This window comes from Podarcis raffonei, chromosome 11 (genome assembly GCF_027172205.1).
Source record: "Podarcis raffonei isolate rPodRaf1 chromosome 11, rPodRaf1.pri, whole genome shotgun sequence".
NCBI classification, from domain to species: Eukaryota; Metazoa; Chordata; class Lepidosauria; order Squamata; family Lacertidae; genus Podarcis; species Podarcis raffonei.
The window spans coordinates 24,274,173-24,299,798 of record NC_070612.1 but is presented as its reverse complement, the minus strand read 5'-3'; the positions used below and the strand labels follow the sequence as shown (position 1 = coordinate 24,299,798).

The 25,626-nt window shown below is 41.4% G+C and overlaps 1 protein-coding gene across 7 annotated transcripts in view; it reads left to right on the top strand.

Moving 5' to 3' along the window:
* The window catches only part of PDE4D (phosphodiesterase 4D), a 634,082-nt gene that overhangs the window by 385,164 nt on the left and 223,292 nt on the right, over positions 1-25,626 (top strand). Inside the window, exon 1 of one of the 7 annotated variants that reach the window (XM_053408763.1) lies at positions 14,912-15,037. The exons of the other annotated variants lie outside the window; for them this stretch is intronic. The gene's annotated coding sequence lies outside the window, so the exon portion shown is untranslated. Of the gene's footprint in view, positions 1-14,911; positions 15,038-25,626 lie in introns of those variants that run through there. 7 annotated transcript variants of the gene reach the window in all.

The window sequence follows — 25,626 nt, the reverse complement described above, 5'->3', positions numbered from 1 at the left end:
GGATCAAACCTATAAACTTGGTGTTATCAGCACCACGCTCTAACCATCCAGGTATAATGTCCCTCTTTTCATCTGAGGAATGTTGGAGTGTGTGCACTTCCTCTGCCTTGCTCCTGATTCTGTCTGCCCCTTGCAGTTTTGCTGTTTTCTTTCTTTCTTTCTTTTGATCAATCAATCAATCAATCAATCAATCACACAAAGGGATTAGCATCACATCAGGTCTGGCCCTGAGTAGACGTTAGGTTCATATGGGATATAGTACTCAAGTAAACTCACACAAATGGATCAAAAAAGGCCAGTTCATTAGCTTGCCGTCCAACTGCCTAACATAAAATCTTAACCAGACAGTAAACATTGCTGAATAACAGCCATTGTATAATAAAAATAGCCATTGTTCTTAAACTTTAACATAGTTATGCTATTTGTTATGCAGTTTTCCTAAGCTCAAAGAGCTTGACATCCCAAAAGCAGTATCTAAAGGCGCATGGAATTTAAACACAAAGTAATTTGCAATGGGCAATATGAGTTTCTTGGCCTAAGTTTCTCCTCTCTTGACTTTTGTTCAGCTCAGTAATACACCCTATGTTGAAATCAAGCATTTTGGGGTAGAAAATGAGAGGGTTCCAACCATTATTTCAGGGGGAAATTCAGGGTTGGAGAGACAAAAGTCACTGGACCAACACAGAGCTCTCTCCAAATTCTTAAATTTGAAACCAAAAATTCAGTTGGAACAATTCACCATGTTATAGGGTGAGGCAGACAGGTAATTAATAAATAAATGCCCAACTTGTACCAGTTGACTTTCTAATTTGGTCCCCCTCTTATAAAGATCCCTGGTGTATTCCCATCCTGGTGCATCTAATTAATAAATTAATTCTGAATTCCCGTCCCTTCAGATTACAAGCAGTTAATGATCGTTCTCATAAATCTGTAATTTATTTTGAACGCTGCTTTACATCTAAATAGAAACAATGGCTGTTCTGTGCACTGAAACCCTTAATGGCAATTCAATGCTTACCAGTAATCCATTATCTCTTGCTGAGGTTTTGGTGTACGCCTTCTTTACCGCACAATATGGCCTTAATGAAAAGGGACAAAGTATGATTTCCAGGCTCCCTGATGACAAGAAGTTTTTTTTTAATATATATAATTTGTTATATTATTGGAATGCTGCAATACTGAGTACAAGTTTGAAGGCATCATGTTTTTTCGATCTGTCAGCAGCCATGGAAACCTCCCCTCCCCTTTCCTGTTTCCTGCAAGCTGGAAAGGATGCTGAGATAGTGAAAAGAAAACCAGGAGGGCCGAGGAAGAGAACAGGAGAATATGGTTTCCTTGGCAACAGTTGCCGTGAAGCAGTCAGAGGTGGCATCTGTCTCATCGTTTGTTAACCCAAACTGGGCTCCCACAGTATCAAACAAATATCACAGTGGTGGGGAACTACTGCCAGCTACACATACACACACAGAGAGACACAACTAAGAAAGTTAGGTGGTGTTTTCATAAATGGCTTCCTTTACTTAAAAAAAAAATAGATTTTTTTTTAATTTTTCTAATACAAAACAATAAATTACAAATGTAACACATTGGGGGGCAGAGGAAAACTGTGCCCTAACCAAAGATAACAAGTAATATTAACAGCACTTGTAATAACTCCAGCATAATATGCATATTTCTTTATTAATTTGGGAAGCATTTATAGCCTGCCCATCAATCAATTCCTCAAAAAAATGTAAAGCAATAAAATAGAAAAGGATAAAAATAGGTTTAAAAGAAAATATCAGTACAGATATTGAGATAGAGATACAGTGAGCACATCTTATAAACAAAATATGGAAGCTGTAGGTTGAAAAGTGAAATACCATTGCTGGGAAAAAAACACCTTTCAGACATTAAAAAAAATTCATTGTTATTTTCCCCCTCTTTTGTAACATTCATATCTTATATTTCCACCAAGATGCTCAAGGCAGCATCCATGGTCCCCCCAACATCCCATTTTATCTGCACAACAACCCTGTGAGATAGGTGAAGCTGAGGGAGAGAGTCTGATCTGGATTAGGGTTTTTGAATGGGCTATTACTGCAAGAAAACCCTCTGCACGATTAGTATCATATGTTGATCGGCCCTGCATGAATAGAATTGTAACTGTAAAGGGTTTTTCTTCTTACCTGCCTTGGTTTTCTGAGAGTCTCAACTGGTATGCCATTTTACCCCCCACAATCAGTAGTGGGCAACATATTGTAGAAGTAAGAAAATACAAAAGAGTTTTACACAGTGCTATGGAAGATGGAGGTTTTTAGATTAATAAGTGTAATAAATATCCATTATTATGAGTGTTTTGAAGTTACTTTTATGGTATTTAGGTTAGAGTGAGTTTTTAACACGGCAATCCTTGCGGAGCTCAAGAGAATCAAACAGCTGACATCCCTTGTTATCAACATTTGATATAAATTGACGTCAGAGCTCTGGGAATGCCTGAGGCAACTCCAGAGCCAGCTTCCTCGCGCATTCTCCTGACAATGAATGCGTCTGTGCTTTTAATTGGTTAATGTCAGGGCGAGTTCAGACTTGGAGTAACATGAAAACATGACTATATTTTATTCTTTCCAAAAGCGCAGTTACGGAGTTGTTGAATCCCTTTAATGACCTTTTGAGAGAATATGCCTTTTATGAGAAGAAACTGTTGTTGTTTCTTCAGGAAACAGTGCATGATTAGCACTTCACAACAAGCTCAGCCATATTTTGAAGCAGGCGTCCAGCATGGAATGACTAATACTCCGTGTGTGAGGGCCCCCAAAGTTGTAGGCATTTGCTTTGGGCCACTTAATGTCAAGGAGTTCATTGTTGTGTATACCCCAAACTCCAGGGGTTCCCAGGCTTTCCTTGGAATGAAGGTCAACAGAAACCCTGGTGCCTTGCAGATAAATGGTTTTATTTACACAACCTGAGTGTAGAACGTAGGCGCTCCCATCATTAATGCTTCAATATATCCTCCTTCTCCTTGAGGTTTCTAGGGGAGCACCAAAGTCCAGATCTGTATGCCCAGATTCTAGCATCGCTCCACCAGCTCTCTTCAATACAGCAGCCCACACAGCCCAACACACACAGCCTGTTGTTCTCCATCCTAGGATGATGAGACATCCCAACTGGGTGAGATGTGGAAAGGCCCACTCACTTGTCTCTGTCACAACCCCTTGGGGCATGAAAATAGCAGTACAGTGGTACCTCGGGTTAAGTACTTAATTGGTTCCGGAGGTCCGTTCTTAACCTGAAACTGTTCTTAACCTTAAGCACCACTTTAGCTAATGGGGCCTCTTGCTGCCGCCGTACCGCTGCTGCACAATTTCTGTTCTCATCCTGAAGCAAAGTTCTTAACCCGAGGTACTATTTCTGGGTTAGCGGAGTATGTAACCTGAAGCGTATGTAACCCGAGGTACCACTGTACGTAACTGGTCAGCCAAGACCATTAACTTAAGATAGGAACTGGTCTTACTGGTTTACCAGGTTTCCTCTTGTAGGTGTTGGGGGGGGGCGCTGCAGAGGGTGGAAGGTGAGTAAGGGGAAGTCACATTACACAAGCAAAAGATTTGTTCCACTCACACAGTGTCACCCTGTTTGTTCACTCTCCCAAAGCTCAAATAATGTATGGTAGTTCTATGTGCACTGCAAAGTATATCTTGGAGTGCAGCACATAAAACAATATTCATAATACCAGGGCTGTTATTTCCACTGTATTGGTTGAAGGAAAGAGAATCGTGTATACCCTATTTTTTGCAGATAAACTAGGTGAAATATCTCCAGGTTCTTTCTCTAATATTACTTACTTGTCATAAATCTGCTATGTTACTATAACATTTTGGTCCTGCCTTTCTGCCACTTTGGGCCTCCAAGGCAGTTAATGCTTTGATTTAAAAGCATTGTAAAATGCCACAAGAAATTCTAATACACTGCAGCCTCCCAAACCTCCCATATTCGGTGGCTGAAATATACTGTTCCTGCCAAGCTTGACATTATTTTGCGGTGGGAATATTTGGATTGTTCATAATCAAATATTGCCCCCACCCCACCCTCAAGTTTGTGTTTTCCTGTTTCGTTATTTGCTGTCCTGGGCTTCTTTGGGAGGAAGGGTAAGAAAGAAAGAAAGAAAGATGAAATAAAATAAAAAACTTGTGCAGATGAACCAGTTACAGATCAATATAATTTAGTACCAAAGGGCCTGGAAGAACAGAGGCATTTGAAAGTGACACTTATTTTCCCCTACGCAAGAAGGGTTAGTGTGAAAACAACCCCAGTAGCAATGAAAACAATATACACATTTACATGATCAAAAAAGTATATTTTGATATCAGGACCTATTGTAACAGTGCATAATGAAAAACAACAATTGCTTGGCTCATATGTAGCACTAAGCTATTCTCTTTTCCATCTTCAGGCACAATTATGAAGAGATTGGAAGCTTTCACTCTGTTTTCTGCTAACTATGGTTACTCATTATAACTGAACCTAGAGAAGCTGTGATTTAAGGCAATTAAGTAGCCAGAGTTTTGGATTACAGCTCCCATCAGCCCTGGCTAGTATGGTGAATGATCATGGGTGATGGGGGTTGTAGTCAACACCACCTGGAGGGCACCATGCTGACAAGCCTGATTTATAAAAAAAAGAAGTAGTCAATTTCCATTCATTGTTTATGAACCTCACTGGTTTATGTAAACCGTAGTTAGCACTAACCACAGTTCTCCCTTTGGATGACATATTCATCCTCTTTGAGGCCACACTGGAATAACAGAGGGGAGGGCAAGGTTTACCCAGGCTTGTTCCTATTGCGCTAAACTATGGTTTAATGTTGTATTTGAAGGCAGCCAGTCTTATTTCACTTGCAAATTGCAACAGTGTCAATACCATATGAACTCATTTAACTTGAATGATTTCAACCTTGTGCAGTTGAAGGTGGGCTGTTTCAAATTTTGGTTACCTGGCGCAGTAAGCGCTTTTAAGCTCCCTGCCTTGCTTGTGGGGGCAAGTCCGCTCAGTGCAGCAGCTGTGGGAGGAATATTGGGTCAGGAAAGACTACTGCAATGAAAAGCAAAAGTTTCTTATTTTGCCCAAGGATGGTGCATTTTCCTTTTCCACCTTATTCGTCCGATTTGCCTTTCCTCTTTGTGTAGCTCCTCAGTGTGCATGACACCAGATAACATGCTAAAGACTGCTTAGCAAGGCGTTGAAGCAGAAACTTCATGAGGAGATGACATAAAGCAGAAGACAAAATTGTGTGTGTGTATATATATTAAAGATAACCATCAGTACCTGCAGACTTCTGTTTAGCCATTACTTCATATTATGCACTTAAATTTTTTGTGTGGGTGTATGGGAAGGTGGGGGATGCAAATACCAGGGATTTTGGTTAAAAAACAAAAAGGCTGCTTTTATAAGAAAGAACTCCACAGTGTTCTTGGTTTGGGGACTGCTTCTGGCCAAATAATTAAAATTAATTCAGGTGTAATCCTGAAACATGCCGGCAGACTTTGAAGGGCTTAAGGGAGCAGCTTGCATGAAGCTTGCCAGCAAAGAGGAATGTCACTGGTGCGGCAGCACTTAACCAGTGAAGGAGACCCTGGCATTCTTGTGAAAGTGCCACTGGCCATGTGCAACTGTAGCAGGCCTTGAAAGGGGGCATGTTGGGGACAGAATGGAACCTTGGTTTCCTGTTGCACCTGAACCAAACGAATGTGTCATGTGGAGTCACTTACCATCCTGACCTGTAGGGATGCTCATTAAAGGCAGTGGAAGAAGATGAGTCAAAAATTTGAAAGACCACCTGTTCCTTCCATTATTGTTACTAACGACAGGGCACATGCAAAGGCTCTTTATAGGTGCAAAGGAAGTTGAACAGTTGCTCCACCACAGTGTGTGTGTGTGTCCGTCCCAACTGGATTTACAGAAGCTTCTCTTGTTTCTTTCTTAAAACAATCACTTAGTATTATTTTCAGTGGCACAGCAATAACCAACCCCCCCCCCCCCACAATATACAGTTCTCCAAGATACAAAGATCTATTACAAACAGGTTGCTCCTAGACAGCCTGTTCATTGAGCATTCATCTTGATTCATTGGCACAGTTTGTGGGGAAGTTGTATGATGCTTCTTATCAATTGAACATTCATTCTCTTTTGTTTGCCGGGAGGCTCTATGACATTATGTTAAGCACTTGTTATCTCAAACTTCCCACTGCATTTTCCTGTCATTTTCCTTACCACAACACCGCCCCTTTCCCCTTCTTTTTTGAAACAGGAATCTTTGCACAAGAGCACCAAAACCACTTTTATAGCAGAACCTGAATTTGCCATTATGCAGTAGAATCTCACTTGCAATATAGTGACAGTCTGGAAGTGACCACAGGTTCTTTTGACTATTCGTAAGGGTAGCTTTTTTAGTTCATCAGACCAGGCTTGCAAACAGCTAGAGAATGGCACAGAGAGCAGAAGATAGCTGATAGTTTGGGTTTGTTGATTTAGGAGCCCCCTAGATTTTCAGATGAAGACGTTTAAGCAATATTTCCTCTTCCTTCGTATTCGTTTTCTTTTGGCATTTAATGGGCATAAATACAGGATGAGCGGAGTGGGAAACAAGATTGTTTTACCCAATTAGTGTGTTGTTGCTATCTTAATCATGAGACTCAGAGTTGATATTTTCCTTGACATGCTAGCTCTTGGGACGATGACTCTCGTCTTAATTTGATTAGTACTGCTTAGATCTGTCTAGGTCTGATAAGGTGAAATTTGGTGAATATCCAGAATCTGCCTGAATGAAGTTCTGTCTTTGGATTTTCCCATGTTCTGTTGTGTAGGCAGCAATTTTTGGTCAGGGGTCTTAAGCAGACAGGGAATTATTGCAGAATAGTCATAACATATTGTAGATATCTTCAAGCTGATGCCTTCCAGATGTTTTGAACTACAATTCCAGACCATCCAAGACATTTTCCAGTGACAGTCCTGGATTTACAGAAGCTGTCCTGGTTTCTGATTTGATCCTGGAATGTCCTGCTTTTCCTTTGGCCATGTTGAAGGGTATGGAGTTATACAAACCCCAAGCCAAGGAGATAATAAGTAACTATACAAACTTTGGAAGACATCTGAAGGCAGCCGCCTTCTATACAGAAGGTTTTTTATGTTTAGTGTGTGTGTGTGTGTGTGTGTGTGTGTGTGTGTGTGTTGGAAGCTGCCCTGAGTGGCTGGGGCAACTCAGTCAGATGGGTGGGATATAAATAATAAAATTATCATCACCATCATAATAGAATAAGACGTCCCTATTTTCATTGGAGAGTATGCAATTCCACCTAAGCCAGCAAGGTCCAAGGTCATGGATGATGTGAGATGTAGTCCAAAACATCTGGAGGGCACCAGGTTGTGGAAGGTCAACCTAGTATGTCTAACATCATCTGCAGAGCAAAGCTACACATGTTTGCTCAGAAGCAAGTCCCACTGAGTTCAATGGTCCTTACTCCCATATAAAGGAACATAGACTGCAGCCTTAATCACATGTTTCCCCTCTTATTATCTGTAGATGCATAAAAGTGTCTGCCTTGTAGTTACAGCCGTGTGAAGAAAGCCTTACAATTCTAATTTAGGTTGTGGGGGAAAGTTTGACAGTGTTCAATATAAATTAAGCTTTATGGTTTGGGCTGTATGGGAAATAAGTCAGGAAAACAATAAACAATATCACTGTTCACAAGACACCTTTAAAAGAAATTTGTGCTAACTATTTTCAAATGTGGGTCCAGTCCTCCAGCACTGTAGAGGGGAGATAAAAAGGGTATTGTATGCTACACTTATAAAGCCAGTGTTTCAAGTGCTTTCCAAGATTTCAAGTCCCCAAGTAATCTTCTGCACAATAGGCACCTTCTAGAGAAAAGTCTTCTATATTTTCCAGACTGCCAGGACACAATTGAGGTTTATTAATACATTGTGTTGATTTCTAGAGTCTTCCTAATATATTCATATGTGCCCAAAATAAAATCTAACTTTTACGATTGTATTATTCCCTGGGAGAATCCTGTTGATTTTTTGTTCTGTATGATTTCTCGCTCTCACGTATTCCAGTCAGTAAATGGGTCTTTGTCAGTTGTCTGTCCTTTTTTCTTGTGCAAACCTTTACTCATTACTGATGAGGGAGTAATCACAGAATTCTATTGGGGTATTAATGCTGTGAGCCTGTCTGTCTCATGCTCAGGTTGTATATGTGTGTAAATAAAACTACATATCACAAAGACACATTTCCAGTGACCTCCATTCTAAAGAAACTGAAACCCACATATGCACTGGAACCCCTGAATTCTCTCGTTGTCATGTATGTAACAATATAACATTCCTCTTGATATTCTTTCTTATAGTCCTCCTTCAGTTATATCTTGGGGTAGTCCTGCATTTTTTACAATGAGCTCCCTTGTGCTTGCTCTCATCTTCTGACTTTGCGTCAGCCATCATCCCTTTGTGATCCTATCCAGAACCATCCCCCGCCCCACAACCTTTCAATAAAAGGGGACTGCCCCTTTGCCAATGAAAGGATGCCCAGGAGTGGAGGAATTGAGCTCTGAGTAGATGTTTCCTCTGAGAGCCCTTCCCTCCATGAGTTTTCACAGATCCCTGCTTCCTTTTAACAACAGGAATAGGATGCAAATAGACTCTTTCGTAAAAATGGGTGGTGCAGTTGTTTTGAAACAGTGCTTTTCAGCTATGCGATCCTTCAGATAACTCTACATCTCGCTGCTGCTGCTGCTGTGATTTTGTGAGTGTGTGTGTTTATGCCACACCATTTCTCCGCCATGCCCAGCTGAACTCCTTTCTGTTTTGTTGTGGCATTCAAGAAGTGACACAAATTTCAATACTTGTCTCATCTCATAATGCAGAAATCGGAGAGATAGGGGAGCTGCCCTGTGTGTCGTGACCATAACAAGCACATCCTTGACTGCTGCAGAAAGCTAATAGAGGTTGACTGAGTATTTCAGGAACTGATGCTCCTTTTGAAAACTGGTTTTAGCTTAGCCAAAATATTTATATATTTTGTAACCTCGGGTTACAGACGCTTCAGGTTACAGACGCTTCAGGTTACAGACTCCGCTAACCCAGATACAGTACCTTGGGTTAAGAACTTTGCTTCGGGATTAGAACAGAAATCATGCTCTGGCAGCGCGGCGGCAGTGGGAAGCCCCATTAGCTAAAGTGGTACCTCAGGTTAAGAACAGTTTCAGGCTAAGAATGGACCTCCAGAACGAATTAAGTTCTTAACCCGAGGTACCACTGTATAATATATATATATATATATATATATATATATATATATATATATATCACTCCACTGGTGTAGCGTTCCCTATTCTGCCCCTTGAGTAGATGCAGTACTGGCAGGATTCATGTTAGCAGCTATCTATCAGAAGACCCAAAATGGTGTTTATATGATATCATATATATATATATATATATATATATATATATATATATATATATGAGAAACGCCATTGAAAAAGCCTGCAAACATCCTCTAAACCTCTTGAACCCCCTGAAAACCCCTTTGAAAAACCAGCAGCACTGACCAAACGCCAAACCCCACTACAATTGATCCCTCCAAACCTCCTTGCTCAAAATCCAACTCTCCACAGGCCACAGCGGTCGGTGCAAGGGCTTGTGGGATTGCTAGGCACTGTTTGTGAGCAACATGGAAACCAAAACAGTTAATAGTGTTAAATATACCTCTGTTTTCAGAAGCTTGGGTCAAGTGTTCTCTAGTGCCCCCCGCCCTCTCTGGGGGCCCTGCTGGGTTTACCTGGCTGTGGTAGCAGCACTCTGAGCAGTCATGGGGTTCAGGCGCCCCTTTTACTTTCCTGCTGTGCCCCAGACTGACACTTGTTCAGGGGCATTGAGGGGAAAGAAGTAGGTCTAGTCACTGAATGCTGTTCAGATAGCTAGGTCAGAAAAATCTTAATGAGGAGGAGGAGAAGGCACAATGGGCCCTGCTAGGTGCTGGGGGCCTGACAGTTGCCCAAGAATGCCAGGTGCTCACACCAGCAGTGCATCCACTTATTTACATATTTATTCCAGCTCGAAGTCCGCAGAGTATTCAGAGTGCTGTTCCCTTTATTCCGTGGTGCTTTCTCAGATCCCAAATAATGCAGAAGGGGGAGGCAGACCCATCAGTCCCTGCAGGATGATGCTCACAAGCCATGTTACGTAATTAGAGATCTAATGCAAATTCCGTATCCCAGTTAATCCATGACATTTGGGTCAGCCAGTTACAGCAGGAGGGGATGCCCTTGTGCTTTGGTACCTTAAGATGTCCTGTTTTGCTTTTTTTAATGGTCAGCGCACCCTTGATTTTCTCATCACCTGCTTTGAAACATTGTCATTGTTTTTCTCTGCGCCCTGAGGGTTTATGTTATATAGACATCAGAAATTTATTACAAAGCAAGTTACCTACGTCATTGAGAAAAAGCCCAAACATGGTTCCATTAACTTCCTTGTAAGTGCTTCTCCTTAATAATTCTGGTGACGTGCAGACTGTATCCTCGTCCCTTTCATGCCAAACCAGGCGGGAGAGATAACTAACAATTCACAGAGACGTGTGTGCGGGGAGGAGGGGGGAGAAACCCAGAAAGCACATTTGAGCTCTCTGTCCTCCAAAAGGAGCTACTTGACCGAGCTGAGGCAGGCCTTTCTATCTCACAGTAGGTGGCAGTAAACCATTTGATTGTACTGTATCTCAGATTTCCAGAATGCCTGGTTTGTAGGGGAGGCTATTGAAGCATTGATTGTGATAAAAGAGAAGCTTATTTGGCCTGCGACTGTGTGAGAGATCTTGGGTGACACAACAGTATGTTGATGTGTACAGCTGGTGTAGCAATGATGTAGCCATAGGCATATGTAATACCCAGATTTTATAGCAAGGAAAAATCTGACCTTAACTATTTTACAGGCCACAGCTGACATGCTGAGAAATTTGTTCATTAGCTTCTTTTACTTTATCCAGGGTATCATCAAAATGCAAGTAGGTTAACGAGATCAGATTGTTAAAAAGAAAGGACTTTGCCTTTCAGTCTGCTACGTTAAATTGGAGAATTTGTGGAATGAGAAATTCTAGAGAGATTAGGCTGCATTAAGGGGCAATGCTAAATATGCTTATTAGGGAGTAAGCCCCATTAAAATGGTGGGTCTTACTTCTGAGTAAGCATACACAGAATTGCATACACAGAAGGGAGCGGGTGGTGCTGTGGTCTAAACCACTGAGCCTCTTGGGCTTGCCGATCGGAAGGTCGGCGGTTCGAATCCATGCAATCGGGTGAGCTCCTGTTGCTCTGTCCCAGCTTCTGCCAACCTAGCAGTTCGAAAGCATACCAGTGCAAGTAGATAAATAGGTACCACTGCAGCAGGAAGGTGAATGGCGTTTCTATGCACTCTGGCTTCCATCAGTAATAATAATTTATAATAATAATTTATTATTTCTACCCTGCCCATCTGGCTGGGTTTCCCCAGCCACTCTGGGCGGCTTTCAACAGAACATTAAAAAGAGAATAAAACCTCAAACATTAAAAACTTCCCTAAACAGGACTGCCTTCAGATGTCTTCTAAAAGTCAGATAGTAATTTGCTTGACATCTGATGGATTCCACAGGGCAGGCGCCACTACCGAGAAGGCCCTCTGCCTGGTTCCCTGTAACCTCATTTCTCACAGTGAGGGAACCACCAGAAGGCCCTCGGAGCTGAACTCAATGTCTGGGATGAACGATGGGGGTGGAGACACTCCTTCAGGTATATTGGGCCGAGGCCCTTCAGGGCTTTAAAGGTCAACACCAACACTTTGAATTGTGCTTGGAAACGTACTGGGAGCCAATGTAGGTCTTTCAAGACCAGTGTTACATGGTCTCAGTGGCCACTTCCAGTCTAGCTGCCACATTCTGGATTAGTTGCAGTTTCCAAGTCACTTTCACAAGTAGCCCCACGTAGAGCGTGCTGCAGTGGTCCAAGCAGGAGATAACTAGAGCATGCACCACGCTGGTGAGGCAGTCTGTGGGCAGGTAAGGTCTGCGTAACAGATGGAGCTGGTAACCAGCTGCCCTGGACACAGAATTGACCTGTGCCTCCATGGATAACTGAGAGTCCAAAATGACTCCCAGGCTGCACAGGACGAGGGAGTCCCCTACACCTGCCCACCCCCAAAAACAGTATTTCTGTCTTGTCAGGATTCAACCTCAATCTGTTAGCCACCATCCATCCTCCAACCCCCTCCAGACACTCACACAGGACCTTCACTCTGGATATCATCTACATACTGATGAACACCCCCAGCCCAAACCCCCAGTGTCCTGTTGTTCCAGAAGCAGTTTAGTCATGCTGGCCACATGACCCAGAAAGATGTCTGTGGACAAATGCCGGCTCCCTTGGCCTGAAAGCCACATGAGCACTGCACCCCATTGTTGCCTTTCACTGGACTTAACCATCCAGGGGTCCTTTACCTTTTTACCTTTTTGAAACAGAATTGCATTGTTAGTCTGTTAGAGCACAAAACAAGGGGTCCTGGGGCACCGTCAAGATTTATTGTGACATAAATATTTGTGGACTGGAATCTGCTGTGTCAGATGTTGGTTTATGCCACAAAAAATATGTTCAGGGTGCCACAACACTGTTATTTATGAAATGAGAGACCTCTCACATTTGTATGAAGTCTTTGGTGGTCAAAAGTGGAAAATGCATGACAAAAATTATAGTTAAATGGGTCTCATATATTTCTTCCCCCATGAACACAGCCCCTTATTCTGCAAATTCACATCGGCTTGCTTTTCTTTAAGAGCAAATTCCTATTCCTCAAGGCTTTCTGCTCCTGCAATATGACTGTGGCTAGAGACAGACAAGCCTGTGTTCTTTTGAACAGCTGAAGGTGGCATGATTGGGGTATTGCGGCAGCGGCTGAGCAAACCTATTTCTTTGTTCCGGCATCACCTCTGATCAGAGAGGCTTGACAGGTTTTTGAGGCACTAGAAAAACCCTTAGCTGAAAAGATTTGTTGGATTTCTGTGCTTTGCAATTGGGTGCCAAGTAACTCTATTGCTATTCAATCAGCCTTTCTACTATACTGTTGAGAGCAGGGGTAAGGAGTCTGTGGCACTGAGGCATAGTGTCAGAATTGTAGAGTTGGAAAGGGACCGCAAGGGTTATCTAGTCCAACCCCCTGCAATGCAGGAATCTTTCACCCTACGTGGGACTCGAACCCAAGACCCTAAGGTTAAGAATTTCATGCTCTGACTCACATCTGCCCCAGCCAGTATAGCCAATGGCCAGAGGTTTGTGTACTCAAAACTTGGGTAGGGGGTGAGACACAGTTTCCAGGCCTCTGATGCAGAAGCTGTGTAGAGGATAGGAGTCTCAGGAAAAGAATGTAACTCCCATGAGCCGCATCTTTAAGGTAAAACAGATAATGAGATATGACAAATTAGTATGCACACAAATTGATTATAGAACACAGCCTCATATAATAGATATGTGTGAGTTTTATAGCTGCTTTCATTTCAGCCTGCAATTCAGCTCCTAGATGAATTGTTTTAAGCTTTACCTTATATGAATACCCATAGGGGTGGGGAATTAAGCTTAATTCTACCCCACTTGAGTGCTTGTTAATATCTTCCAGATAGCATCTATCACTGTAATAGTATATTCTCTCTGTTAATTATGAGTCAACTCATTATAAGAACAATGTCATTTTATGTATCCATGTAATGAATGTGTAACAGAACTCAAAAGAAGACAATTGTAAGCTACTTAGACAAGCGTCTCTGTAAGGCAAAGTGCTGTGATGAATTTTGCTATGTTTTGAGTTAACATCTTATAAAAACGTGTTTGTTATGCTTATAAGCAGTGTTGAACCCTGATACATATGAAAAAGGCACATGTAGCTTGATACAGAGCTACACTGTTGCATTACATCATTTCCAAATAATAATCTAAAACTATACTAAAGCTCCTACATTGTCAGAGACATGCTCTCAATGGGCAAAGGCATCCTTTAATGCGCGCACATAGTGCATGGCAAATTCCCTCCTTTGTAAATTCTTCTATTATGGTATCATAAATGGTTGAGACTTTGAGTGTTATCTGCACAGCTGAGATTCTTTGTTTGGTGCTGATCTCAGTCTGGGCATGATGATGGAAGCTGTCTTGACCCCACAGTCACTATATTTAACAGCAGCAGCAACAACAACAGCTTCAAAGAGAATTGGTGAACTAGAATTTATCAGAAAACAATGGTTCTGCTCATTTAGACCTTAAGACCACAGAATGTTAGTTGTGCTCAGAACAGGCTTCTTGAAGTTGATGGACATGACTAATGTAGGCCCATAAATTTCAGTGGAGAACAGAACTTAGTTGGATACAACCCCATGAATTTCTTTCCCACTGCAAATGTAAATTAACAAAAACAAAAGGAGGAAGATTGTGTTACAATTCTAAACCATTGCTGGTTTTAGCTGTGTATTACCTCCAGTTTTGCCAGTTTCCTTTGCCTCTGACCTCTGTCACGCAAGGAATCCACTTAAAGTAGCAGGAGACCCCTTCAGCCCTCAACTGAACAGCTTTGTTTTGTGGCAGAATAGCACAGCTCTTCACTCTGGAATCTATTATGATTCTGTTTGTGAACCCACCACAACTGGGATAGGGTTCATGTCTTTGAACTCCATATGCTGAGTTCCTTGGAAGAAAGGGTAGATATTAATGTGACAGGCAAATCAATAAATATTATGTAAAGAACCATGACATTCAAAAAAGAGCCACAAATATAAAATATGCAGTTAGAGTCCAGTGTTTCACATATTAATACATCTTCTCTCTTTTTTTCTTTTTACAGGTAAGTACTCCATTCTTCTTCTTTAAGCTGACAGAAAATATATTACGGGCCTGAATTGTAACAAATGGTACAAAAGCAAGCTAGTGAACAGGAAGATGGCATTGCCGACTCACGTAAGGATTTCAGAACAGCTTCAGGATGCCCTTGTTTATTTTTGAAGGTTGGTAACAGAAAGTGACCCCTATTTTGACAGGATTTATTAAGTATAAATATAACATATAGTTGACGTTTGTGAAAGATTAACTTGTGCCTGTTGACTGCCTGTATGGAAAAGTACTGTTGCTGAGTCCTGTGTAAAAAGACCAGCCAGGTTATTAGTTATAATTATAGACACGCCGGGGGTGGTGGTGTTCCATTGTCTGAATGGGATGAAGAAGAAAAATGGTTTGGGGATGTAGTGTTAACTGCATAGTGAAGAAGACCCTGGCCTTGGAATTTTTTAAATACTTGTTCTGTTGGTGATCTTGCCCCATAAATGCGCGTGCGCGCGCGCGCGCGCGCACACACACACACACACACACACACACACCAACCAATAATTATGAACATTGGATTGGCTGTAGAATCAATTTTCCTGCAGTGGAACTCTAACTAGACATTCCCATGGGCTGAGGAAGATTTTGGCGATTTCTCCTTCCCTTTGCAGCCCCTTAACCACCAACCCCTCATAATATGCACCAAACGGTTGCTGGCATGCACCCCAGAACAGTGTGGGAGGCGGTGGCTTCAGAGGGCAGAGGAAATGGATAAAAACCCCTCCCTCCCTCTATTGGAAAGCTCCATTTGATCCAACTCCCCCCCCCCCCCCCGGGAAAGGAAGTAGCCCTTTCAGGAACAGTCCTTCCATTTGTGGAAAAGCCTACTGAATACAACTTGTAGAAGCTGTCTTGCACACATTTAACTTGCATGATTTCAGCTATATGCAGTTGAAGGCTGGCTGGTTTAAATCCCTTAAGTTAAATACGGAACCGGTGCACAGAGACAGCTTGGGAAGCAAGGCAGGGAGCTTAAAAGCTCTTTTTTTGCTGGATTTTCCTGGAGCAAAAAAAGAAGTTTTTTAAAAAATAATATTTTTTATTAAGTTTTCCATTTAACAATCCAATCATATCACATTAATTGTTCCAAATTATACCAATACATATCATAAAGTCCAATTATTTTGCCAAATTATAAATTTTTGTTGGGGGTTCCCATGCTTTGAGTTCAGTAAGGCTTAGGCAAAAAAAGTTTTAAGCTTCTTCCTTGCTTCCCAAGCTAGGCTCTCTCCTCTCACCAGGGTGTGAGATGCTCCCGCAAGAACTCAAACTTGAGTATACATGTTTTTAAGTATACGCAGAGCTCTTGGAACCGAATCCCCACGTAAGTTGCGATTGTACTGTATTTTACTGCCACAGCGCATTGAGTTGATGCTGTCAGTCAAACGAAAGATCTCTCTCCTCCAGAGTCAGGAGGCAATTCATTCTCTACCTAATAATAAAAATAATGATGATAATACTATAAAAGACCTAACATAAAAAAGACCTAGCTGTGCGCGTGCATGCAAATATTGATGTCTGTCACTGTGTGAGTATCACAGGCAAAGGATCTCTCTCCCCCCCCCCCCCCGGCTCATTATGAGCCTTGATTGGCAAGTGTTATGTGACTAAGGACTATGTGCCTGCTGGGATAAATTTTAAGGAGCTGCGTGATGCTGATCAAAACACAGAAAAGCGGGTTTGCTACAAGGGGAAGGATTATAAAGATTGTGCACTGTTCCAGCACAAAGTTTCAAACAATTGTAACTAGATGTTAATGGAGGATTCAGCACTGCCAATGGAGAACACAGTCCCTTCCCCAATGCCTCCTCTGTACTCCACCATCGATCCCTCAAGCAGTGAGCGCCACAAGGATTGTAGCCAAACCACTGAGAAGCAGGAGCACATCAGCGTGCTTGTGGCCGGGGGGAGAGACCCAGGAGTACACTAGCAGCCAAAATTGGCTCATAACAGCCCCCCCTTTTTAGAATAATAACATAAAATAATGCCGTAAAATTATATATCATTAGAAAGATAATCTAATGCAGATTGCAATGCAATAAACTGTGTTGAATCATCTTTATCGTATCAAAGGTTATATCCAAATAACCAGAAAAGAAAGCACAACTGCCTTATGTAACAAGAAGTGGATTTCCTCAGCTCACAAATGACAAACAGAGTGAAAAATGTTGACGGGTCACCCAGAAAGCAATGCAATAGCCCTGACCTGAACAGAAAATGTGTGGAGCCGTTATCTCAGTTGGTTAGAGCGTGGTGTTGATTATGCCAAGGTGGCAGGTTTGAACCCCATAGAGGACGCTGCATATTCCTGCATTGCAGGGGGGTTGGACTAGATGATGCTGATGCTGATAATAATAATAATAATGATAATAATAATTAATGGTTAATAATAAGAATAAGAATAAGAATAAGAATAATTAATAATAAATTTATACCCCGCCCATCTGCCTCGGGTATAAAGCCGCCACTCTGGGCGGCTTCCAACAGAACACTAAAATACAATAACCTATTAAACATTAAAAGCTTCCCTAAACAGGGCTGCCTTCAGATGTCTTCTAAAAGTTTGGTAGTTATTTTTCTCTTTTGACATCTGGTGGGAGGGCGTTCCACAGGGCGGGCGCCACTACCAAGAAGGCCCTCTGCCTGGTTCCCTGTAACTTGGTTTCTCATAGTGAGGGAACCGCCAGAAGGCCCTCGGCGCTGGACCTCGGTGTCCAGGCAGAACGATGGAGGTGGAGATGCTCCTTCAGATGATCCTCAGGGTCCCTTCTGACTCTACAATTCTATGATTCAATTCTATGGTCTGGGAGCGAAATGCAGCTGTAGGTTAGAAAGTGAGAGAGAACGTCTTGCATCCTTCTAGGACACCCCAGATGTTTTAGATCGCTGCTTCCATTTGCCTCAACTAGCACACCATGCTGCCACAGATGGGAGTTCATTTATTCTAACTACAATATTTATAGCCCAACCTATATTCAAAGATCTCAGGGAAAGGGACAATGAAGCTCATTAAACGTCACATTCCATGGTCATAAAAAACAGATAAAAATCAATTTCAGGCCATCATTGAACTGCAGCGGTGACCTAATCTAGCTGAATATTATTCGCTCCTCAAAGGCTTGGCTAAATAGCCAGGTTTTTAGCTGGTTCTAAAGACGAGCATTGTAAGTGCCGGCCAAATTTCTAGAAGGAAGGGAGTTGCATAGGTGGGGTGCTATCAGAGAGAAGGCTGATTTGGTGATATGACTTACCTGTTATACTATAGTTGAGACTATAGATTGTAATGTTAAGGGCTGATTTTTCAGGTCAGCAATTCAAGAACCTGGTTCCCTATGTATTTTTATGGTTGTAAGAGATATAAAAGGAAAACATTGGTTCTTGGGTGTGATGTGCAGAATGAGCCTACAGAGGGCATTGCAATCCTTTTGATGTTGTGTAATCCAGCATTCTGTAGTGAAGTGGACTACTATTCACGGTATTTTTCCATATGTTTCACAGAATAGTTAATTTTGCTATATCCTGCTAATATGCATAAGCAGTAAAAGTACGCATTATGCATCAGTGAGGCAGCTGAGAATTGTGTTTATGGGGATGAGACATGCTGCAGTTCCAGGTGTTGTTTGTGTAGCCTGGAACACAATTAATAGGAGTCATATTTGCCCCCTATTAAGATCTAAATGTCCTCAGGGTCTATAGTGGGGGTGGGGGTATCTCCCAACCTAGGTTTTTCTAGATGGTATTTCACACCCCCTCACACCCCCTTGTAGTTAAAGAATATTCCATGGCAAAAACTGTAAAATAAAATGTTACTTGCTAAATATTCCATTCCATTCAGTAGTATAGCAGGCTGCCAAACTGATTTAAGTGTATATTTACATATAATTTAACATCCTGAACAATCCTATAAAAATAGAATTATGAATTGGAATTATTTTTGGAAGTGTCTTCAATTAAGAAGATTGGGAAAGAACAGTGAAAATAAAGATTTAAAGCAGACCTTAATACCTGAAAACCCAAAAAGATACTAATAAAATTAGTGGATAAAAATTAGAGCCAAGAATAAATCGCAGAAACCTAGGCTGTTGTGGAGTCACAGTATACACCAAATACATTGCAATCAGAAATGTCAGAAGTTGACTTGTTGAGGTAATAAAAAAGCCACATCTAATGACACTTCTAATTCAACTTCCCATCATAAAGAAAACCAGAATGAAGATACTGATCTAATAAGTTCTATTACAAAAACTTTTGCTTGAAAAACAAAAAACCCTCAGAAGAAAGAATAAATAAATTTCTCACAGAAACAAAAGTTTTCTGACAATACTGATTTTATTCTGTGAACTGCCCTGAGATCCCCAGGTATAGGGCAGGATAGAAATAATAATAAAAAATAAAAAATATAATAATAATAATAATAATAATAATAATAATAATAATAATAATAAAAATAATAATAATAATATATTGCAAGAAAAAGACAGATTTTTTAAAACATTGTGAAGAAAGAGATAAGCCCATGAGTTCCTTCCTCCTTTCTCTTTTGCACATTAATTATTTGTTTCCAGGGTTTCTAAAACTAGTTTCCCATTGTGATGAAAATAAGAAATGGTGGCTTAAGCTCTCATTACAGTTTTAGCTTGTAAACCAGAATCAAGCTATGGTTTGCAATCCTGTTTTGTAGTCAAAGCACAGTTTCCCTGTTTGGACATAATGGACAGCTGTTGTGTAAGGAACTATGCAAATCGTTGAATTAAGTTACAAGGAAGGAGAGGAAAAGGGAATGGATAAGAACAGTACTCATTCTCAGCCTGATAAATCATGGTTTATTAGGCTACAATCACTACATTCAAACTGGGCCTTTATCTAGACATGTTACCATGGAATGGGCAGGTGTCTGTGTAACTTTTTCAAGGCATTTATTTATTTTATTCTCTCCCACCCACCACGAAAATTCAGTAGCTTGTATTATTATTTCGATTTGTTTGCTGCCAGCAGAGAATATTGTCCCAAGAAGCCAGTGGCTGTGGTTGGACCAATATTGCCAATAAGCAAGGGTGTGCAACAAACAAGCAGTGAGTAAGATTAACCACAGTTTGTCATACCATTTGACATTCTACGGTTAATTAAGCATAGCTTCTTTGTGGACACACCAGATGCGGAGGGAGAAGCTTGCGAGCCCAGGAGAAAGCTAGGCTTGATACACCAGAGTTTATTGTGAAGTCAGAATGCAGCAAATGTGTCCATTGAAGGTTGTTCAAGATTAAGAAGGGTCCTCTTGGCCTGATCTGACTGACTTCCAGGGAAGGTACCACTCCGAATATCAGTTTCTGGGAATCATGTGTGAAGAGCGCTGTTCTTCTTCTGTAGGCTTCTCATAGACACCTGGCTGGCCACTGTGTGAACAGAATGCTGGACTCCACGGGTCTTTGGTCTGATCCAGCTGTGCTGTTTTTATGTTGTTAATGTAGTCAGTAGAATTTTCTAAAACAGTGAAATGAAGCACTATTTAAAGATTAGAGGTAGGGCCCCCCACAAAACTTCCCTTTTTTAAAACAACAACAACACAAAACCCATGCCCACCTGCCCCACACTTGATGTGTAGGGCAGGTGGAGATGCAGCTGGATTGGCTGCTCACATACCCATACTGTGCAGAAATCCAGGTTGAACTTCCTGCATATTAGTCAATACGCTGATGCTCAGTCCTGCTTGGTCACTGTCTCCCCTTCACCCCCATGGGTCAGCATTGATGGGTAGGAGGGACTACGCAACTGTCAAGCTCCTGACATAATTGTGACATCAGATAATTCACAGGTATGTGGCCCATCTGTCAATGTTGGCCCATGACATGCAGGGAGATTATGACCTACTTGGCAGAAAAGGTTCCCTGACTGTTTTACAGATCCTTAGAAGAAGTAGGAGTTAGGTGAAGGAAGAGTGAATGACTTGGTTCTTTTATGAAATTATGTGTTATCCTGTTCTCACGAAGTAAGTCCACTGCACTCATTGAGATTTAATCCCAGGCATTAGTGCTTCATTGCAATTTATTCTGACTCCCACCTTGAATCATTAGTTTTTCCAAACAATTACCATTTTAAGTCTCCTGTAGAATAGGCAAAGAAGACATCTTCTGCAATGCTAAAATGAAAAAATTAATAATGTCAAAGCTTAGTGAGATTCTTTGGGATAGATTTTTTTAAAAATGGATCCTTGAGGTGTATCCACACAGCAACAGAAATCCATATGATGGCTTTGTGTAAGTTTCACTGCAGTGTGATTTGCATTGTGCTGTGGATTGGCTATGCATCATCAGGACAAAAACCAACATATACAACAATACATTAACTCAGGGCTGAGGAACTTGAACTACAACTTCCACCATCCTGGCATGATAGAATCTGGAAAATCTGGAGGGCGCTGGTTTCTCATCCCCGGACTAACTCCTTATAAGTCAACTTTGTACTGCTAACAGCAGTGCAAAGAGAAGTGAAGTACAATACAGTGGAATAAATTTCTGCTGCTTAGAAAAGGAAAGTGAGTCCTAAAGTAGCTGGTCTATAGATCAGATTAATCTTTCCACGCTTAGAATTATGAAAGTCCAGTTTGCTCATTCCTCACAATACCTTCCCAAACATTTGCATGGCCAGATAATGTGCAAATGTTTGTATAGCATTTAGGCAAGGACTAGGTTATAGTAATCTCCCTCTTTATCAACTATATTTCTGGACAATGTAAATTATTGACAGGCAAGCATCATCAACAGGTCTTTTATATGTAGTCATCTTCATCATTTTCTCAGGGTACAAAAACATCACATGCTGAAAGGCAGAGTAGAAGATGTACTAACTGAAGCTGTTAACGAAGAATTCATTTCTGATGAGGTTGCAGGCAATGCGATGCCATGTTGGTAGATCAGAACATTGGGTAATGTTGGATTGAAGCACTGGCAATGTCTCTATAGTGACAGAAGTCTAGGTAACAAAATTGTACTAGTAGTTTTATTGGTACAGGGCGAAAGACTCAGATCCCAACACCCACTCCTTGAGAGGCACTTTGGTTCTGTCGCTCGTTCAAGTGTGATGGGGAAAGTGTTGTTTTGGAATTAGTTATTACCTGTTGTTGCCTTGAATGGTCTGCTTTTTATGACGATGTTTATTTTTGTTGCAACATTTTATTGTTTTGAGTCTTGCAAGCCGCTGAGCATTTCTACGGGGAGAAAAATTGTGGAGTGAAAAATGACATACCTGGTCGAAGCATTTCTATAATACTTTTCATAGATTTAGGTTAAGGTTACCAGATTTTTTTCAATGAATCCGGGGACACTTTTCAACTTCCTACTAAATAGATGGATTTTGTCAGGGGACTGATTTGTAAATCTGGGGACTGTCCCCGGGAAACGGGGACGTCTGGTAACCTTAATTTAGGTTGCCATCCTATAGACACTTGGGAGTACGCCTCTCTGAACTGAGTAGATATGGGTACGACTGCACTTTAAGACATTTGCCTTAAAATTATCTGTTCTGGGGAATTGTTTGCCTGGGCTACATTCAAAATTAACAATTTATAGGTAGAAATCCTTTTTTCCTGTTACTAACCTTCCTGTTAACTAGATGGTGGATGGAGGATTAGTAATAGGAGAAAAGGATGTTAAGCCATCAATTGTTAATTCTGAACATATTTTGTTTCCATCCATATCCATGGTATCCTAAATTAAGAAGTAAAACCATGGAAGCTGATATTGCATGAAGGAAAGAAAGGGACAGCGTGTATACTTAAAAATGAGACAGCCAGTCTCCACAGAGAATGCAAATTAAATTTTCAACAGTTGATACACCATGTGCCACAAAAACTATATACATTAACAATAGGTGGTACCGACCTAACATTTCTAAAATGTCTTTATTTTGCCTATTCAGTGAGAAGCATTTATGCTAAAATCCAGATATTATTCTAAACTTAGCAGCAACAGCTGATATTCACACATTATATTCACCTAGGAAAATGAATAAACACAATTGTTCTGCTATGGAGCTCCAGCAATATGCTGCCCATTTATTTTAATGGGTAACATTATATACAATGGCAGCAATGGGTTGAAATTGTTTTAACTTTTTCTCTTTGAAATGGCTCTGTTGTACAAGTCTGGCAGTTTTATGTGTGATACTTACATATCCCCCCTTTAATTTAGTTACATTTTTAAAGGATTTTTATAATTTAAGAATGAGTCCATAATACTTGCTAGATAATTAAAAATCATAATCATTAAAGCAACTTCTCCACTAAAGAAATGAAGACGAAACTGTGGGCATCAACAGTCACAAGGCAGCCCTATTTCCTATCCAGAAAATGCAGAATGCATGCACCAAACACCCAAGACCAAAACGATTCCTCCTCAGTTCAAATAATTCAATGAAAACCTTGATTCCTTACATAAAATTTATTGTTCGCTGAATAGTTTAAAGGAAACCTGTGATAGAATGATTGTTCTGTTGTCCTTGGCCTCTCCAGACAGGTGTTTTAATATGGATTTATCCTTAACACAATAATAATGCATTTGTGGTGGATTTATTTTGTTTTATTAATGCTTCTCCGATGTTTCCCAAAGCTGCCACATCATTGCTGTCCAGGGCCCTGTAGCAAAGCGAAAGGGGGAGAAAAAGAAACCAGACATTCATGGTATAAAAAGTTACAGAACAGCAGCAAGACGTTATGAGATATTCTCAGACTGGAAACAAAGCAGACGTGAATAGTGCAGAAAGTGGGATTGTGTGTGACTGCTCCAATAGCATCAGCAGCTCAAATCATCACGAATAGGCAGCGAAAAGGGTGTCTGGGTGGGCCTCTTCCCGTTTGCTGATAAGTGTATAAGCCGCAATGTCTCATGCAAGGAATCAAGCATATTCATTGCTCCTGCAGGACTAGATTGGCACTTTTTGCTATTCAGAGCATGCAGATCATTTGCTTAGCCAAGCAAGGTCTCTGCATGACAGTATTTAAGCCTATTTTGACACAAGCAATATGCTTCTCTTCTGTGGAAGTGAGGCCCTCCTAATCATCTGCCTTTTTTATGGGGGAGGGGGGTTGACCAGCAGGAACGGGTGAGTAGCAACAGGGATAGTATTAACCACGCGTGGGGCACGGGTGGTGCTGTAGTCTAAACCACTGAGCCTCTTGGGCTTGCCGATCGGAAGCTCGGTGGTTTAAAACCCTGCAATGGAGTGAGCTCCTGTTTCTCTGTCCCAGCTCCTGCCAACCTAGCAGTTCGAAAGCACACCAGTGCAAGTAGATAAATAGGTACTGCTGCAGCGGGAAGGTAAACGGTGTTTCCGTGCGCTCTGGTTTCCGTTACAGTGTTCCATTTCACCAGAAGCAGTTTAATCATGTTGGCCACATGACCCGAAAAACTGTCTGCGGACAAACGCCAGCTCCCTCAGCCTGAAAGCAGGATGAGCGCCGCAACCCCATAGTTGCCTTTGACTGGGCGTAACTGTCCAGGGGTCCTTTACCTTTAGTATTTGCCACATTTTGAGTTGTGGTCATCTCAGAGGGGATGGGATCGATTTTTAACAAGACCACTCTTCTTGACGCTCAAATTTCAAGGTAGTAATTTGGCACCATCTCTACTTGCTTTACATGGGAACTTGTAGTTATGGGACTGGCCTGGCAAGAAAAGCTCTGCTGGATTAGTCCAAAGGCCCATCTAGTCCAGCATCCTATTTCTCACAGTGGCCAGCTGGATGCACATGGGAAGCCCACAAGCAGGACAGAAGCACATCAGCACTGCCCCACTGCTGCCCCCCAGCAATTGGTATTAGAGGCATGTTGTCTCTGGTCATGGAGGTCACATTTAGCCATCATGGCTAATAGACACGGATAGCTTTATCCTCCATGGATTTGTCAAATTCCTTTCTAACGTCACCTAGGTTAATGGCCATCGCCACATCATGTGGAAGCCTTTATGTTAAAATAAGCAAAAGCAAGCAGCTTGATGCAGATTTAAAATAGTTTAATTGCTTGAACATCTCTTCAGAAGATGCCTCAGAGGCACAGCCATTGTTCCCTTTTGCCAGACAGTGTTACCCAGTTGGGGACTTAATTCAATAAAAACCCTGAAGACCCAAGTTCACATTCCCTGTACAGATTTTCCATCACAAAGAGCCCCGTATCCTGTTGCTATTAGGCTTAACAGTACTTTGCTAACCAAACTGGAACATTGGCTCATGAGCCTGCTCAGATACCCATTGGCATTGCTAAGCAGTGGTGAATCTGTATGCCCACTTTCTCTCCAGGTGACTTTGAGCATCTGTGTCTATTATCACGAGCAAATGCTGAGCATTACTATGTAGGTGACCCTGAAATTGTGTGCTGAAACGATTGTGGAGAAAGACACACACGTTATATATATTGTTTGGGAAATAATATGAAAAATGCAAGGGGACCATGTACAGCTATGAGGAAGCAAGTATAGATAAGCTGCAAGTAAAAACGTGTTTATTTTTTCCACTGTTGAGTGAACATTTAGGATTGATTTATAAGACCCTTCTTGAAGAAGCAGCTGAAGAAGAAGCTAACTTCAAGTCAGATTAGCTTTTTAATTTCTTTTATCTTTGGGGCAATGTGACTAGTTTTCCTAAAATAAAGGCTGGTCACATCCATGTTAATTTCCCAGCCTGCAGTATGTGCAGCTGGAGAGGATCATTTTTTATGCCGGTTCTT